This window comes from Mus musculus, chromosome 17 (genome assembly GCF_000001635.26).
Source record: "Mus musculus strain C57BL/6J chromosome 17, GRCm38.p6 C57BL/6J".
Lineage (NCBI taxonomy): Eukaryota > Metazoa > Chordata > Mammalia > Rodentia > Muridae > Mus > Mus musculus.
The window spans coordinates 76,425,192-76,444,911 of NC_000083.6; positions in this window are offsets into that span (position 1 = coordinate 76,425,192).

The window sequence follows — 19,720 nt, forward strand, 5'->3', positions numbered from 1 at the left end:
AGTTGATAAAAAACAACTCACTTATAAAAAACAATAATCTTTGTTTGTCCTAATTATGTTAACAAGTTGCTTTGTTGATGAAATAAATTCTCAGCATGTCTGACCAAATGAATGGTCAAGTCATTCCCAGGGAGGCTTAGAGCAAAGCATTTAGTCCTAAGCAAATCAACACATTAGCAGAAATCCCACCCTTCAGGAAAATTCAGTTGTATCATCTTTTGAGAAAAAAATTTTTTTTCTGAAGTTCTTTGCATTTAAGCAGCAAAGTCAGCAATATGTCTCAGTTGGAAGAGTGCTTGCTTAGCAACCACCAAACCCCAGATTCAGCCACATCAGGCAGAGTGGTGCACACCCAGGTACCTGGTACTTGGGAGTAAAGAGAAAAGAATGAGGCAGCCTCTGTGCCACCTTGCTTTTGGAGACTCCACTTCTTATGTGCTGTGCTGATTATTTCCCTCAGCTGTGGAGTACAATTTTTGTGTTCTCAATCCATTCATTAAATGATGTAAAGCTAACTCAAGTTTAAAAAATAAACTAACTCAACAACAACAACAACAACAACAAAAAGAAGGAATGAGGAATCCAAAATTTGTTCTTCCTTCCTCTTGAACTTCATGTGGTCTGTGAGTTGTAACTTGGGAATTCCAAGTTTTTGGGCTAATATCCACTTATCAGTAAGTGTATGCCCTATGTGTTCTTTTGTGACTGATTTACCTCATTCAGAATGTTATTTTCTAGTTACATCCATTTTCCTAAGAACTTCATGAATTCATCATTTTTAATAGATGAATAGTACTCCATTGTGTAAATGTACCACATTTTCTATATCCATTCCTCTGTTGAAGGTTGTCTGGATTCTTTTCACCTTCTGGCTATTATAAATAAGGCTACTATGAACATAGTGGAGCATGTGTTATATGTTGGAGCATCTTTTGGGTATATGCTCACTCACACACCTATGGTCACTTTATCTTTGACAAAGGATCTAAAACCATCCAGTGGGGGGGGGGAGGAACCCAGTATTTTCAACAAATGGTGCTGGTTTAACTGATTATTAGCATGTAGAAAAACTGGAAATAGATCGATCCATTGTTATCTCCTTACACACAGCTCAAGTCCAAGGACCTCCACATAAAACCAGATACACTGAAACTAATAGAAGAGAAAGTGGGATCGAGGTTCAAACACATGGGCACAGGGTAAAATTTCCTGAACAGAACTCCAATGACTTATGCTCTAAGAACACTAATGGACAAATGGGACCTCATAAAAATTCAAAGCTTCTGTAAGGCAAAGGACACTGTCAATAGGACAAACCGGCAACCAACAGATTGGAAAAAGATCTTTACCAATCCCACATCTGATAGAGGGTTAATATCCAATAATAACAAAGAATTCAAGAAGTTAGACTCTAGAGAACCAAATAACCCTATTAAAAATTGCGTAAAGGTTTAAACAAAGAATTCTCAACTGAGGAAACTTGAATGGCTGAGAAGCATCCAAAGAAATGTAAAACATCCTTAGTCATCAGGGAAATGTGAATCAAAACAACCCTGAGATTCCATCTTACACAAGCAAGAATGGCTAAGATGAAAAACTCAGGTGATAGAAGATGCTAGTAAAGATGTGGAGAAAGAGGAACACTCCTCCATTGTTGGGATTGAAAGCTGGTAGAACCACTCTGGAAATCAGTCTGGCAGTTCCTCATAAATGTCATTCTTAATAATGATCAAAAAATCACCAGCCCCCATCACCTCCTGGGCTGGGATCTGCCTTCCTGAAGTGGTAGCTGGGGATATGAGGGAGGGGTTACAATGAAATCAGTTCTATCCTTGTGTGTTAGGATACCTTGGATTGAGATTGAGTTTCTAGATTCGCACTGTCTTGTCTCCCCTTCTTTTACTTTCAGAAACAATTTTCCTTCATAGGAAATCATCTGTATCAAGCTCTTACACTCAACTTCATCATAGGGTCTAGTAATCATTGCTTAAATGTCTGGGGCTTCCTGTTTCTTGTCTTTCATTCCTTCTGCTTCATCATTTAAAATCATTTTTTTTTCAACTCTGAATACTTTATATTATCTAGTCTACCACTCTATGTCCACCCCATGCCACTGATTGACTAGGGGTCCAACCAATTTGGACTTCATTAATCTCTTATCCTACCTATATAGCTTTTTCTTGGTTTGACCTGTGGGAAGTATAGACACAAGACTAGAGAACTGGAAAGGAAGAAATAAGACTCTGGGGTGTGTGTGTGTGTGTGTGTGTGTGTGTGTGTGTGTGTGTGTGTGTGTGTACAAAGCCAACATTCTAATTCTATGCTAATTTTATGCTTGTGTCAAAGCCCTGACTCTCCTTAGGCTAGAAATCTATTTTTCTTTTAATAATAAATCATGGAGCTGTGTATTTTACCATCATTTATTTTGTAGTCTCATTGAGCCAATATGCAATAGCATCCCTCTTTATTTCTTTCATTTTGCTGGCTTACCTTCAATGCTCTCTTCATTAGTTATGCTTTACCTTCTCTCTTGAGAATGGCCACAGTTATTCAGATGTGAACTGTGTCTCGGTTCTCCCTTTAGGAATTGGTACTGTTACCCATTGTGTTTTAGGCATAATCATCACAGCTACTGCAATAGGTTTAAAACCTTAGATAACAGCCTCCAATGTATTAAGAATAGTTACTTTTCTTTACTTTTGAGGCTTTCTGTTACAACATGAAGACAGAAAATTAACTTTCAAGATGAGATTCTTCTACTTGCAGAGAGCAGAGTCAGATTTAGAGGGAGCTTCTGAAAACCAGATCCAGTCAGTCAATCTGACTGGACCGGGGCTGGGTCATCATCTGTGTGCATATTCATAATGGACTTAGTGATAAAGGACAAGTCATTACTGTCAGCAGTCAGCCTTCAGCTAGTGCCATCCTCTCCAAGGTTATGACTTTTCTGAGTCTGCATATATTCCATGACAACTGACTATTGCAAGACCGGGTCTCATGCATTTTGGTCATGACATTTTAAAAGTTTCAGCATGAGGTTAGCCTAGGCCTGGGTTGACCATCTATCAAAGTTCCATTGTCTATGTAGTCCTGACCTGTTACTCCACACACTTCCCACAGGTGTCAATCACAAGGGCACTTCCTAATAAACCTTCTAGAAGCTAACCTACATTTCATAGCCCTACTGCAAAAGATGACAACCTCCAGAAATGCCTTTCTTTGCCCTTGATTCTCATTTCCACGTTGCAGCTGTGCTGTTCCTTCCTCCACCCTCTGACTTTCTCCCCCTCTTCCATTTGGGCTCTGTTGAATATATATTTCTATGTAACATTGTTACCACAAACTTAGCTGCAGAAAATCATTCACGGTCCTTGTATGGCATCTACTGTGAACTAAAAAGAGATTGTATTGCTTAGTTCTCATTGATTCCCTAACCTGAGACAAGGTGTCAGCACTTGACCTGAGACTTGATCTGTGCCTAGATGTAGAAAGAGCTACTACATCCATGCTTATGGATGTTAATAGAGCTCATTCCCCTTTTGGTTGTTGAATACTCTTGCTAACTGACCTCTAGAGGCCCCAGACAAATACTTCTTTCTTGAGAAAGAGAAGCAGAAAGTCACAGCAAAATATTACAAGGAGCAAAGAACTATTATAAGAGAGATGGAGGAAGGATTGAGAGATCCAAAGAGGAGGGCGACTCCACAGGAAGAACAACAGATTCAACTGAGTTGGACACTTTGGGGCTCCCGGAGACTGAACTACCAACCAAAGAATGAGGATCTAGCCCCACCTCCCCATATATAACATATGTGTAACTTGATTTTTCATACACGTCCTCCAACAACTGGAGCAGAGGCTGTCCCTGACTTTGCTCTCTGCCTGTGGATCTTGTCCCCCTAACTGGGCTGCCTTGCCTCAACTCAGTGGGAGAGGATGTGAGAATGCACCTAGTCAGTCCGGGAGTGACTGGATATGCCTATGGTAGGGGACTGGGTGTGTGTGGGGGTGAGGTAGTGATATTGGGGTGTTTTCCCTTGCTCATAGAAGAAGGGGAGAGGAATGGAGGAAGTATATGCAAGAGATGGTACTGAGAGGAGAGAAGTGACTGATATTGAGATATAAATTGAATAAATCAACCAACCAACCAACAAATAAATAAAACTTGTTAACATTAGAAGCGATATTGGAAAATATGTTCTCCTAAACACTGTCTTCTCCACAGGGAACGTGTATGTCGAAGACTTAGACACCTTCCCTTTCCCAGAAGATTTGTATTTGATTCCTGAGGCACAGTGTCGCTACACACAGATTCAAAGAAATTTATTAATTTTATCTTATTTTCTGTTACAGAATGGTAACACATGGTGTCAAAATTCAGTGTATTAAAAGCAAAGCTGGCCTCATAGCCACTATACTCAAGACGTAATAATTCTGCTAATCAAAATTTCTGTTAAGAATATGTAAACTTTATTCATAGAGAAAACAGGAAGCCTAAATTAAATCTCCTGTAAAAGATAAGAAATGGGAAGAAAAGGAAGTTTGGGGGAGTGAGGAGCAGAAAGCAAAGCTTCTAAAAGTTTATAAAGTACAAATTGACAATAGTTAATAACTCACTTAGGAGACTGTAAAGATATTTCCTTCGTGTCGAAGTACACCAAGTACAACCATGAGAACTGCAAATGTGTGCTCATCATATGGCCATTCCAGAACATTTTTTGGACAATGATGGCTGAGCTAGTGCCCGGAGAGCTTGCTCTACACTGGTAAACTTTAAATAAGAAACTTCTCATGCATTTAAGACACAAAGAAACACTCTTTATCCTGGGGGCTCAGGACGTGACATTTGTTACTCTCATAGAAGACCCAAGTTCCGTTTCCAACTCCCAGGTCAGGTGGTTCACAGCTGACTACATTCCCAGACTCAGGGACCCACTAGGTACAGCCTTTTGCTGTCAAAAGGAGGCACCCAATCACAAAAGAACTCACGCAGTATGTACTCACTGATAAGTGGACATTAGCACAGAAACTTAGAATACCCAAGATATAAGATATAATTTGTAAAACACATGAAACTCAAGAAGAACTAAGACCAAAGTGTGGACACTTTGCCCCCTCTTAGAATTGGGAACAAAACACCCATGGAAGGAGTTACAGAGACAAAGGTTGGAGCTGAGACGAAAGGACGGACCAACAAAGGTTGGAGCTGAGACGAAAGGACGGACCATGTAGAGACTACCATATCCGGGGATCCATCCCATAATCAACTTCCAAATGCTGACACCATTGCATACACTAGCAAGATTTTGCTGAAAGGATCCAGATATAGCTGTCTCTTGTGAGACTATGCTGGGGCCTAGCAAACACAGAAGTGGATGCTCACAGTCAGCTATTGGATGGATCAAAGGGCCCCCAATGGAGGAGCTAGAGAAAGTAACCAAGGAGCTAAAGGGATCTGCAACCCTATTGGTGGAATAACAATATGAATTAACCAGTACACCCCCCCCCCCCCCCCCCCGAGCTCATGTCTCTAGCTGCATATATATCAGAAGATGGCCTAGTCGGCCATCAGTGGAAAGAGAGGTCATGCAAACTTTATATGCCTCAGTACAGGGGAACACCAGGGCCAAGAAGTGGGAGTGGGAGGGTGGGGGAGTGGGTGGGGAGCGTGTGGGGGACTTTTAGGATAGCATTGGAAATGTAACTGAAATAAATACCTAATTAAAAAAATAAAAATAATTTAAAAAAAGGAGGCACGTGGCAAGTAGAATGGAAAGTAGATAAGGTATTATGGGAAATGGCCATATTTATAAACGAAAGTCAAATTGGAAGTTTTCTACACTCCTTTAATACATGCATGCTTTTTTACACAGACTTGCTCTGTTAGCTTTCTGCACTAAGTCAGATTCCCATTTTTTTTCTCTCCCCAGCAATGAATTTTCCCTTGTTTTTTGGTTTGTGTCCTTGAAAACTGAAAGCAGTGTGACAGCTTACCTATCTTTCCAGCCACTATCTCCAAATATGAATCAGTTTGAGTTGCCCTTCAAGTGCCATACACGGACTTCATGAAAAACAAACATTTTTGTAATTCCTGACACATACCTTTTGTTCCTAGAAAAATATTGTAAGATTTTCTTCCTGTGTTTACTATTCCAACAACTCTCACAGAACTTTATGTTGATACTGACTATACTCTCTGAACAAACCTTCACTTCTGTTATTTATTGAATCATAAGCATGAATGCGCTACATTCTTAGTACCCGCCTTCATTTTGCATTCTGAAAAATATGCTCAAGAATTCACTGAGTGACAGACCGCACTTAGTCTTTTCATTCATCTCCCCTAAGTGAACACCATTATGGCTAGAAGGCTTTGTGGCGACATAACTATGTTCCCTAGTGAAATGTGTCACCATTAGCATGCAACACAGAAGTGTGAGGAATGGCATTATTCATTAACAGCCCCTGATTTGCCACTGGTGTTGTAAGTCAGAGCATAACTTAGTGACTATCGGAGGTATAGGGACCATTGGCTAAGTGGAAAACATCAGAAAAAGAGAGAATCAGAAAAAGAGAGAGCTCTGTTATTTTTCTGATGGGAAAGCTACAGTATATATCCTAATTATACAAAATTTTTCTCTTCAGGAAATGAACATTTACAAAAGCGTTGTACAAATAAAATAACTTACAAATATTTTTTTATTGAAGAACAAAATATACTTGAATAGAAAGATTATTTTTTTCAAGATTCTATTTATTCCACAAAACATATTTAGGCACACCAAGAAACTCAACGTTATTACTGTATATGTCTATGTAATTAAATACAAGGGCTAGAGAATAGCTCTGTAATTAAGAGTGTTTGATGCTGTTTTTGAGAATCAATGTCATGTCCACAGCACCCACATGGCAGCTTACAACTGCCTGTAACTTTTCTTCCAGGGCATCTGATACCCTTTTCTGACCTCCGTGAATACCAGTCTCAAACACAGTTCAAGCAAAACACATGAAGACATAAAATAAAATAATTAAACCTTTAAAATATATATATAGTGTAAATTCCGAATGTAGGGAAAGTTTTGGCAAAACTATAATAGACTGAAAAACCATTGAGCAATTTCTCTACAGACCTGTTTTTTTTTTTCAATTTCTTGTACTAGCAATTATCTCTTATTTTCTATCTTTTCTGTCTCTCTGCCTTTCCTCCTTCACTTCCTCCCTTCTTTCCTTTGTTACCAATTATATTTTTAAGGGAACTTCCCTCCAAATTCTTCTATTAACACCATATCCTTGACTCTGAAGGTGATAGCCTCTTTTTTTGAAAAATTATATGTGTGTGTGTGTGTGTGTGTGTGTGTATGTGTGTGTGTATATGCAAAAACATATAAATAAAACCTATTGAATCATATGTGTGTGTGTGTGTGTGTGTGTGTGTGTGTGTGTGTGTATGTGTGTGTGTGTATGTGTGTGTTTTGCTCATGCCTGACTTCTCTGGATCAGCTAACCAATGATGGAGCTCATCCCTGCGAAAGGCTAATAATCTTCCCAGGAGTCATTAATGGCTAGTTGTTCTTTATTAATAATTATATTAATTTAATAATATTAATTGTTTTAAATGTCACAAGGATAATGTATACTCCAAATTTCTTAGTATATTTACTTGGACTTTAATACAAGAAGGGTAAAATTCATTGCTATAATAAAAGTAAAATCATGCTTATTTCTAAATAGAATTAAGATAAGAGATATTTTAATTTAGTAAAGAGAATGGAAGTAGCTTCAGATATATGTATTCTGCTAGAACTGAATAGATTTTCAAACAGTACAGATGGCTGGCAAAGGAAGGAAATACCCACTACTATGCCTCTTTTTACAGATGTTTAACAAATTCCGTGTGTTTTGATTAATGTTTAATGTTTGATTGATGTTTGCTTCATGTTCTTTTGCCTTAAAAATCTAACAATTTCTGTGTAAACGTCAGAATTTAAAAATAATTAGTACATGTAATGACTGTATTAAAAGATTTAAGTAACTTCAATAAATGATAACAATATATACTCTGTACTGTTTCAACTTAGAAATTCTTGGCCATAATAATTACCTTAAAAAAATCTTACTGCAGAGTGTTTCCAATAGGGAAAAATGTTTTTAAAATTTTAGAATGTCTTAATTTGAAAGCAAAATAACCCATACATATTTATAATAATGATTTGAAAATCTCAAAAAAAAATTCTGTCAAAAGACGTTACATTCTTGTGTCAGAGCATTGATTTGAGTTCGCATAATCATGTTTTAGCTTCATGAGGAAGAGTTCCAGGAAAAATTACCTAATGCAAGCTTCATAGAAAAGAACACCTTTATCTTCACTGATGTGGAATTGTGTTCTTATGGAGTCGAAAAATGTCCAACTCCTCTGAGTGTAAGCTTAGTTCTTGTTGCCCCTACTTCAGTGTGCTTATGCTGTAAACCTAAAGCACAATGTGATTTACCCCCATGACAACCACATGATCTCCTAACTGTGCAGGCGACTGTGGTCATCTTCATTTTACAAGTGAGAAAACTAAGACTCAGACAGATACTACATGGTGAGATAAAAGATTTCCATACTCTATGATATATGTAACAGATATGGCCAGACATTCCTGACGTCTCCCAATGTTGCTTTTCCCAAGGTGGAGGGGTGACATGTCTTAAGGAAAAGAATGTTTGATGTCTTTTATTACCACTTTTTCTTTTAAATCTTTAACTCCCAGTATACCTTCTCCCTTCAAAATGCCTCAGGACTCTGGTGAAGACCCAGGAATAAGTATGAACATGTGTGTTTTTTGTCACCTATTACATGGCAGTAAATGAGAAACCACACAAGATTTTACTTGTCAAACTCCCACCGTGATTTTTACAGAAAAATAATAGAGGCAGGGAATGTGAGATGGTCCCCGCATTCCCTTTCAGCGCTCACATCCTATGATGCTACCCATCCTGACAGCAGAATAAATACAAACAGCACTGGAACAAATTAACCCACCAGAGGAGAGCGAGTTCTGTTTCGGGACTGACAGTGTGCTATTGCTGACAACATTCCTCACACGTTTTCACAGACAGATGCAATGCTGAGAAAATTAAACAACTGGAATTTGCCTGTTTTGCTTTATTAATAACTCTATAGTCACATTCCTACAGACTTTAAGGAGGATAACCATGGGATGGAAATGCACCTTAGCTGTCTGTGCATCCACTCAAGACCTCTTTCAAGTTCAGTCTTCTGCTAGCTTCCCTGATTTTCCCAGAGCACCACAGGAATGATTGCTTAAGGGCAAAAACTAACTAGCTGACATTTATATTTTAAAAGCCTTTCAGAGGCTATACTGCACAAGGCTGAAGAGCTGTAGAAAGTTTGATCTGAGGTTTTAAGGAAAGGCTTTAAGGAGATGCAGGGTCACGGCTTGAAAGAGGAGTCATAGACACTCTCAGGAGGGTGAGGATGAAGTGCAGAGACGGTGAAGATGGTGAGGTGCAGCAAGCAAGGAGATGCCCACAGAACGGTAGTAGCTTGTCTAAAGAGATGAGAAAAAAACCAAAGCAACAACAACAGCGACACAAAGCAACGCAAACAAGCTGAAGTGTGCAGAGGGCGTCAGGTGATGGTTTGATTACTGTTGTTGCTTTGCTTTGTTCCTGTTGCCTTTGGGCAGTTTGTCTTTCTAGCATTTTCCTGAATGGGAAGAGTCAGATAGCGTGGAACCAGAGATTACCGATAGCTCATCTAAAACCCTACCCATACCTTCTCCCTATAAACATGGAAAGTTGCAAACTGGGTCCATGATGTACCCTGGCTGGGGCGAGTACTTTTCAAGGATGCCTACAAAGTGGCTATTTCATTCCCCTCCTCTCCATGCCTGAGAATTCTACATGAGGCTTGTAATCCAGAGTCTGACACATTGGTCTGGAGTTCATAAGCCTGGGAAATATCTGTTAACTCTTTGTATGACAGTGGGTCAACTGGAGGATTGTCTACTGTGTGGTAGTTGAAAATCTTGAAGAAAGTGGGGTTGGTTTATTCAATAAATTTTTTCACTCACTTAATGATTTAATGAAATTATTACAAATTTTAGTTCATACTATTCGGGTTATGTTTTCTTTCTTCATGTTACAATTCTATAAATAAAACAATATGTTAAATAGGTGATAAATCATTATGGAAATTTAGAGGTTCATGTTTCTAATATAATCTTTACATAATATAACAATCTATACATTTGTTCATTATTACATATTTATGAATCATAGTTATTGCAGGAGTATATAATTGCACACATAAATTATAACAAATAACATTTTTGGATAAATTAGGGAATATTAATTTTTGTTTGCTTGTTTGGTTTTGTTTTTTGAGACAGAGTTTCTCTGTGTAGCCCTGGCTGTCCTGGAACTCACTCTGTAGACCAGGCTGGCCTTGAACTCAGAAATCTGCCTGCCTCTGCCTCCCAAGTGCTGGGATTAAAGGCATGCGTCAGTCACCATGCCTGGCTACGGGAATATGATTTTTGTGACCAAGAACACTTCAGTTTAGTGTGACTGCTTAATTGCAATGATTTCTACAGTGCCTTAAAATGTTTACCATTCTATAACTATGATGTAAAGTTGAAATTAAATTGACTATGGAGTTAAAAATACTATAAATACTGAGTTTATGTGTTGATATATAAATAAATACTGTTGACCCAAAGCACTAAGACAGAAGGAAATTTCAAATAAATGCTCAGTGCTAGATATTTAGTGTTCAGTCATAATGGGTTGCTGTGTGGCCTTCTACACAAATGGAAACAAACAGACATTTATGCAAATATTTTCCAAGACTGCATGGGAAATATTACCCCATCACTGAGTTTCCCTTCATTCTTACTTCAAACCTTTCTCCTGTGTTAGGATTGTTTTCTATTCTTTACGTTATCACCGTAGTCAATGTATAAATTATTTGTTATTATCATATTCCAGATGCCATGAATATGCACTTTGCTGCCTGTGATGGACAGAAAGTAGCCAGTGCCACTTGGGTGGGTCCCAGAGGACTCTGACTTTCAGCTCAGCAATGGCGACATCGTCACAAGACATCGTGTATTCAGGGTGATTGGAAATCTTGTATGACAGTCTTCCCTTCAGTGTCTGTCAGTGCTTTAGGAAGGCCTCCATCCTCCGTGAGAAGGCGATTCCCTTGACGATGCTTTCTTGAAGCCCTTGTCACTTTCTTGTAGTCCACGATCATGAAAGAACCTCATACTCAAGTTGTCACCCACTTCACTTCTCTCAGCAGCTGCTTTGTTCTCTATCTTCTTCCTTTATCTCTGATTAATAATTGCTTTTTATCCTGTTGGAAAGCCAATAAATAAATGTTTTAGTGTTGCTAATTTATGCAACTAGCTTCAGAAGAGTAGGTTATTGTGTTGGCACAATCACGCTGTGATGATTAAGGAGTCTATCAACTGACTTGTAGAATCAGACTGACCTCATGAATTCAAACTCCCTAGTTTTATGACATTGAAGGTGTGAAGAATACATTCATTTCTTTTGTAAAGTAAAAGTATGTTATGCAAGCTTCTTTGTGTGTGCTCTGTGTGTGTGTCCATGAATGTTAGATAAAATGCTATAAATGAAATAATTATAATTGTCTGTGACAAATATAACTAGTAAATACGACTGCATTTTTATAATCATCCAGACTTGTATTCCTATTTCTCTAAGTGGTGAGAATAGTGATTTAGTAGAATAATGGAGATTTAGGGAATATAAGTGTGCAATTCATATATCCTGCCAATATGTAGAAAATTGAATTTGGACTATTTTTTTTTTAATCTTGGAGTCTCAGTCTGAACAAAGACACACCGAAGTTATAAGTAAGAACTTAGTATCAGCATAATGACAGAACACATAGATATATGGCATTATTATGGATGGACCCAGAGTGATTACTTGCAGATAAGACTTTGCCTGGTAATTCTGTGTTCTAACTATCTGTCGTTTGACTTTGGGCAACCATAATGATGCCCTCCTATATTTCATAAAGCCTTTAGGATGATCCTTTTAATTTTCTTTTTGTTACTGTCGCACCATGATTTTCATGTAATGTACTTCTATGTATACTATATTAGCTAACAGAATTTGGACTCCAAGTTTATGCTAGACCTTAAAATTTTAAATTATTATTTCTGAGCACTGGGAATTCAGCTGTTTTTCACCTTCCTTGTGACCTCTACACCTCAATTCCCCACATATTCCTAAACTATTCAGAGTTCATATACTTACCTATTATGCTTCAGCCCCCATTCTGAACAGAATTCAATACTGAACCTACTTGGGACTGAAATTTTGTTTGAGGGGATGGCTTTTAATCACTATTTTGATGTTTCTTCTAGTGTTGTGTGACCACTTTATGTTATGTCTTTCAAAATGATTGCATTTGCAATTTTTAAAGAATATATTCATTTTATTTGGAGACTTGTTTTTATGATGCTTTTTATTGTTTAAACATGTTTTATTTCAATAGAATTTGTAGTGATAGCCTTTCTTTTATTACCAGGATTGTTTGTCCTCTTTTTGTTTCTTCCCCTTTTCTATGTTTGCTCCCCACATTTATCTGCTAAGATAGAAGTTATCAGTTATATTAATCCTTCTAGAGACTCAGATTTATCTTAGCATGTTTTATGTTTTTTCTAATGGTTATTTGAGTATCATATTCCTGTTCTTGTCATTAAAAGCATCTCCTACTCCATTTCTTTGCATCCAGTTATACTATAAAGAGTAAACTTTATGATAGCCATTCTTCCAGGAACATTGTTCTCACCATTTCCTTAAACTTATAAAGACTATATTCATTTGCTAAGTTGATTACTATTCCCATATACTCTGGGAAAAGCCTCTTGATTTCCTGATTTGATATGGTGCCTTATTACTTAAAATTGCCAAATGTGATATTGGATTTTACTTATATGCTTGATATCATTGAAATTACACCCTTGCTGGTAAGTTTCTGAAGGAAGAAAATGCGGCTTAAACAGTTTTGCACTACTTAGGATATTGACCCCATGACCAAAAATAGTCATAAGTACAGTTAATGTCATTGTAGGACTGTGCTGTGAAATTTTGACTTCAAAATGTAATTCTATCCCCTAGCTCTAAGTACAGTCTCCCTTACATTTCTAAGACTCTTAAAATTACTTGAAAGTACATAAAGTTACTGAAAATGTACAAAGTTCCTTAATTATTCTTTTTTTATACGGGGCAAATTCACTTCTCTAAAGTGATAGAAAGAGAAGAATTAATATTAATAAATAAATGTTACTGGTTTTAGCAAGTGATTTTTCTTTAAGCCGTATTCTGTTTTCTTTCTCAGCTCTGATCCTCTGCCTTCCTAAGGATGAAAACTGCCGACAGTGGTGAATTCACCCCAGCTATTATCCATCATATTCTAACGGGAAGTCCACAGATCTTTGGGAGAGTCTACACATACATCAAATCCTATTAGTATTTTTTTAAGTTTATAAGCTATTCTGTAAGAATAGTACTTTGAGTCTTCTGAGATGGCTAAAGTGGCGTTCAACCTACCCCTTATTTATCATGACCAATCCAAAGGTATTGTACTTCCTTACAGATATATACCACAAAACCATTTACATCTAACTCTAACACAATGGGAAGATTTTAATGTCAGACAATGAATCATTATTGCACACTTCTGGAGGAATCCATGTTTTGTTAAGAGATTGATTATCGAACTTAGCCTAACCTTGATAATGGGGGATTATCTGTTTCAAATTATTTTCTTATAACTCTCTTCCCATTTCTTCCAATAATGTACACCCTATAAATGCACAGAAATATTTTATTTTCTTAGTGTTTTAATGTTATGGAAAAAAGAGAAATATTGCAAAGCTTCTCATTATAAAATTCAATTTCGGGAAACAGGCGATAGGAAGAGGATTATGAATAACAAGAAGATGGGAAACAAGAAATTTGTGAAAAAAAAGTCATTTCCCAAGGATTGAAAAATAATTCAAAATGCTACAAATCAATACAGCAGATAAATGTGTGAGACAAAGAATTGTTGGGGAGAATATGTAAGTTGTACTTTTGTTAGTAAATATGCTCTGAGTGAATCCAGGAGTGGAAACTAAATGTTGGCGAATCTCCTGTGAACTAGAATGAACATCTATTTGTTCCATGCTCAGTGGAACTTAATGCCTCTGCCAGAAGCATGCTGTCAGGATTCTACACCACATTTTGTGATGTCTGGCCTGTGGGAAAATTTACATGTGCCATGCTTTCCCATTGCCATCTCACAAGAGTAATTCTAACTGTGAGATTAGTGTACATACGATTTCTGATGCATGTGTTAACACTGTGATATCACTTAATAAAATAATTTATAGAGATTCTAGGAATCAGCACCTTCAGGTTTCTCTAATTTTTCACCTTCCTCTTCCTTTTTTTGGATATTTTCTTTATTTGCATTTCAAATTTTTTCCACTTTCCCAGTTTACCCCCCTCCCAGAAAACCTCTATCCCATCCTCCCTTCCAATGCTTCTATGAGGGTGTTCCTCCACCAACCCACACACTCCCACCTCTCTGACCTAGATTCCCCTACACTGGGGTATCTATTGAGCCTTCCTAGGACCAAGGACTTCTCTTCCCATTGATGGCTGAAAAAGCCATCCTCTGCAACCTATGCAGTGGAGTTATGTCTACTACTTTGTTGTTATGACTTAGTCCTGGGGAGTTCTGGGGAGATTGGTTGGTTGCTATTGTTGTTCTTCCTGTGGGGTTTCAGTCCTTTCTCTGACTGCTCTACTGGGGACCCCGTGCTCAGTCCAATGGTTGGTTGCTAGCATCCACCTCTGTATTTGTAAGGCCTGGCAGCGCCTCTTAGGAGACAGCCATATCAGTCTCTTTTCAGCATGCACTTCTTGGCATCCCCATTAATGTTTGGGTTTGCTAATTTTAAATGGGATGAAACCCAAGGTGGGACAGTCTCTGGATGGCCTGCTCAGCACTTTTCCTCCATATTTGCTCCTGTGAGTATTTTGTTCTCCTTCTAAGAAGAAATAAAGCACCAGCACTTTGATCTTCCTTCTTGAGCTTCATGTTGTCTGTGAATTGTATCTTGGTTATCTGGAGTTTTCAAAGTAACAGTCGCTTATCATTGAGTGCATACCATGTGTGTTGTTGAAAGATTACTTTCTTGCTTTTTCTAGGGTATAGTTTCCCTATCTGTGTTGTTGTTTTTCATCTATTAACCTTTGTAGGGCTGGATTTGTGAAAAGGTATGTGAACATTTGGTTTTGTCATGGAATATCTTGTTTTCTTCGTCTATGGTAATTGAGAGTTTTGATGGGTATTGTAGTCTGGGCTGGCATTTATATTCTCTTTGAGTCTGTATGACATCTGCCCGGGATCATCTTGCTTTCATAGTCTTTAGTGAGAAGTCTGTTCTAATTTTGATAGGTCTGCATTTATAGGTTACTTGACTTTTTCCCCCTACTGCTTTTAATATTATTTCTTTGTTTAATTCATTTTGTGTTTTGATTATTATGTGATGGGAGGAATTTCTTTTCTGGTCCAGTCTATTTGGAGTTCTGTAGGTTTATTGTATATTAATGGGCATCTATTTCTTTAGGTTAGGAAAGTTTTCTTCTATAATTTGTTGAAGATATTTACTGGCCCTTTAAGTTGTGAATCTTCACTTCTATACCCATTATCCTTAGGTTTGGACTTCTCATTGTGTCCTGGATTACCTGGATGTTTTGGGTTAGGATCGTTTTGCACTTCACATTTTCTTTGATTGTTGTGTCAATGTTTTCTATGGTATCTTCTGTACCTGATTCTCTCTTCTATCTCTTGTATTTGTTGGTGATGCTTTCATGAATGGCTCCTGATCTTTTTCCTAGGTTTTCTAACTCTAGGGTTTTTTTCCTTTGTGATTTCTTTACTGTTTCTATTTCTATTTTTAGATCTTGGATGGTTTTATTTATTCCCTTAGTCTGTTTAATTGTGTTTTCCTGTAGTCCTGTAAGGGATTTTTCGGTTTCCTCTTTAAGAGCATATACCTGGTTATATGTGTTCTCTTGTATTTCTTTAAGGGATTTATATATGTCGTTTTTAAAGTCCTCTATCATTGTCATCAGAATGAATTTTAGATATGAATCTTGCTTTTCCGGTGTGATGGTGTATCGAGGACTTGCTATGATGGGAGAATTGGATTTTGATGATGCCAAATAACCTTGGTTTCTGTTGCTTATGTTCTTACACTTTCCTCCTACCATATGATTATTTCTAGTGCTACCTGCCTTTACTTCCTATAATCCTTGGTGTTTCAGATCTCCTCAGATTTTACCAGTCTCAGTGATTCTGTAGTTCGGGATCCTGTGATCCTGATATTCTGGGTTTGTTAGAATTCCTGGGAGTCAAGCTGTCTCTGGGGCCCTGAGATCCTGGTGTGTCCAAGCTCCTGAAATACTGGTTATGCTAGAGAGCCTGGGAGTGACGCCTCCTCTTGCTGCTGTGGGACTGGCTGCATAGTTCATGCCCAAGGTTCTTTCCTCTTCCTTAAGTAAAAACTATACACTTCAGTAATATGTGACTGGTAGGTTTGTAAATGAACATATAATTACTTTAATATATTGTTTACTATTATATAGAAATTTCAAATCTATTATCCATTTGCAGAGAAAAATAGCTTCCTTATTTCTTTTTGTACAGTTTGTGTTCTGAGAGGACAGAAGGTAATGACAAATGAAATGCAATTGTGAGCAGAGACTTCCATCTGATTTGGTCCAGTTGTTCTCTGCTCACAATTGATTGTAGTTCCAGCAAGGCAGCACGGATGCTGCCCAAAGACTTCTCTATTCAGTCTCCTTAGCAGACTTCAAGTGGAGGCAGTCTTCCATTTGAAGTCTTCTTAAAATGTGAGACCCTGCTTTTCACATTTCTGGTGGAGTTGCTGAAAGATATTTCAGGACAGTATTTTTCTATATGAGAATGTAAAAGTTTGAGGACAGGGAGCAAAGGAAGTTGGTGGTATTCCAGCAGCCAGGAACAGTGGGGGCATGTCTCAAAGTCTCTCTCTTTTGTTTGTTTTGTTTTGTTTTGTTTTGTTTTGTTTCGTGAGATGGAGATTGAATCTGCAGTCTTTCACATGCTAGGAAAGTGTTTTATCATTGAATATGCCTAGATTCTCAAGGTTTCTTGTGTCCAGTGACATCTCTGACTGAATATGTGTTAGGTTGCAAACTGCACTGTAAAACACCTGTTTATCATTGCACACATAGATGTTGTCCTATCAAAGTGTATGAATATATTTTTTGATCTATCTATCTATCTATCTATCTATCTATCATCTTTATGTACATATATGCATGTGTATTCATTAATATTTATTCTGATTTTTATACATGCATATGTATTTCAATATATATGTATATGCACAAATATATTTACATACACATATATGTGTACATATATGACACACATGTGCATGGGTATACACACACACACACACACACACACACACACACACACACATGAACTTATTTTAAATACACCCTAATCTTTTCCACTAAGAGAGATAAACTTAGAGCCCACTAAGTTCACTAAGTTTAGTAACTTGGTTTACCTAAACGTTCTTTCATCCTCTTCAGACCTCTTATTTTCCACTGAATCCTGTACTTGGAGACACAAATGATACTGCAAGGCTTTGCTACGTGTTCATTGCGATTTTCAACATAAAGGAGACATTCTATGTACTTGTTCTTCATCATATCGTATCCTTTTCACAATTAGTTTAGCTGTCATTTCATCACCAAATACATGTACAATTTAAAATTGCCAGTAACATAGGGGGAAAAGTGTCACATAAGAATTTTGATATAAGGTATTATAGCCTGTTTGGGACTACTATAAACCAGTGCCATAAATAAGGTGGCTTGTGAACATTGTACATTAATTTTTCTCACCTCTGCACACAGAAAATTGCAATGTTAAGGTATTGGGCTAACTACTGAAAAGTTCTATTTTACAAATGTTGCCATCTCACTGGGTCCTAACATGGTGGAAAGATCCAGTTCTCTGTACTCCTATGGAAGAGCACTAATTGCTGACAGTAATGCCTTATGATCTCTTTTCCCAAATTTTCTACTTCCTAATGCCTTTGTGTAGGTAGCTACATTTCCATATAATTTCAGATGTATACAGATATCCAGACAATTACATCAGATTGAAGGTTGGTAATGTTCACGAGAAAGGGGAAGGCAAAAGGTTCAGGAGGCCAAGGGCATTCTCATCTACACAGTGAGTTCAACTCTACACTCCATCCCCTACGATTCTGTCTCAAAGATAAACAAAATATATTATTAATGTTTTAGAACCACTGTATAGTCTTAAATTTGGAGAAATACTCCTGTAGAAGCAACTAAAAATGAGAGAGCAGAGATTCACATGAGCAATTTTCAAGATGATATAGGAAGGGAGATGCGTAGTTGGATACACAGTCTCTCCTCCCATTTTGTTGTTGGACACCTGATTTGGCAAGAGTCTGGAGAAAAATGAATACCTCACACTGACCATTGATTTTTTTCTTATGTCCAATGTAATACTAATACAAAAGCCAGGCCTGGTTGTGCAGTGTATTATTTGATGATGCTGTGCCTCCACACTCCTTCTTGCAGAGTTCTTATTTACATTTGGTCTGTTTTCTATCCTTTACTCCCTGCCTTGTGCTGAATTCTTTTTTGAACTTTATTATGTGTGTCATCCTTTCGTCTGGTGAGATTTCTTAGCTTTGCCAATAAACAATGTCTAGGATAGGATATGTTTATGAAGGCTTTAGTATATAAAATAAAAGGCATGATAGAAAATATACCATCCTGTTCTGTAGGCCCAGAAAACACTCAGCATGCGAAAGGGACATGGACTTGTCCTTATTGTCACATTTCAGAATAGATTAGACTTGTTATGAAAACCTATCTTGTTCTCATACTAATTTCCCCTTCAGTTTACATTTTGATTCTTTTACATGCATTCAGCATTGGCAATTTAAATTATGTAAATATCTATTGCTTTGTTAGGTATTATAGTTAGATACTTTGATTCCATGAGAAGAATAGAGGCCTATTAAACTACAGCCTAAAAAATATATTAATAGCAACATTAACATGGCATTTTATACATTTTTACTCATAGAATTTCATTTTATTTGATCACTGTGGCATTTGTGGAAAATGAGGGTCATAACCGACATATGCCATAAAGAAAGAAAAGAACATTGGGTGGTAAAATTTTGTAAGCTCCTTTGTGCTAAGAGACAAGCCTTGAGTAGTAAATAGAAAAAATAATCAAGTTTGTATCTTCTATAAAATAAAACAATCATTACATTAAAATAATATTATATGACTAAGAACACCTGCTTTGTCATAAGTATTGGCATCATTTTGATTAACATTGTACCCATAACCCATCAAGAGAAACACACACACACACACACACACACACACACACACACACACACACAGAGAGAGAGAGAGAGAGAGAGAGAGAGAGAGAGAGAGAGAGAGAGAGAGAGAGAGAGAGAGAGAGAGAGAGAGACAGGCATACAGTACAGAGAATTGATGTAAAGGCTGTTTGACACTCTCCATAAAATATTATTGTTGTTCCTCAGTCTTTTCCCAGAGGAAT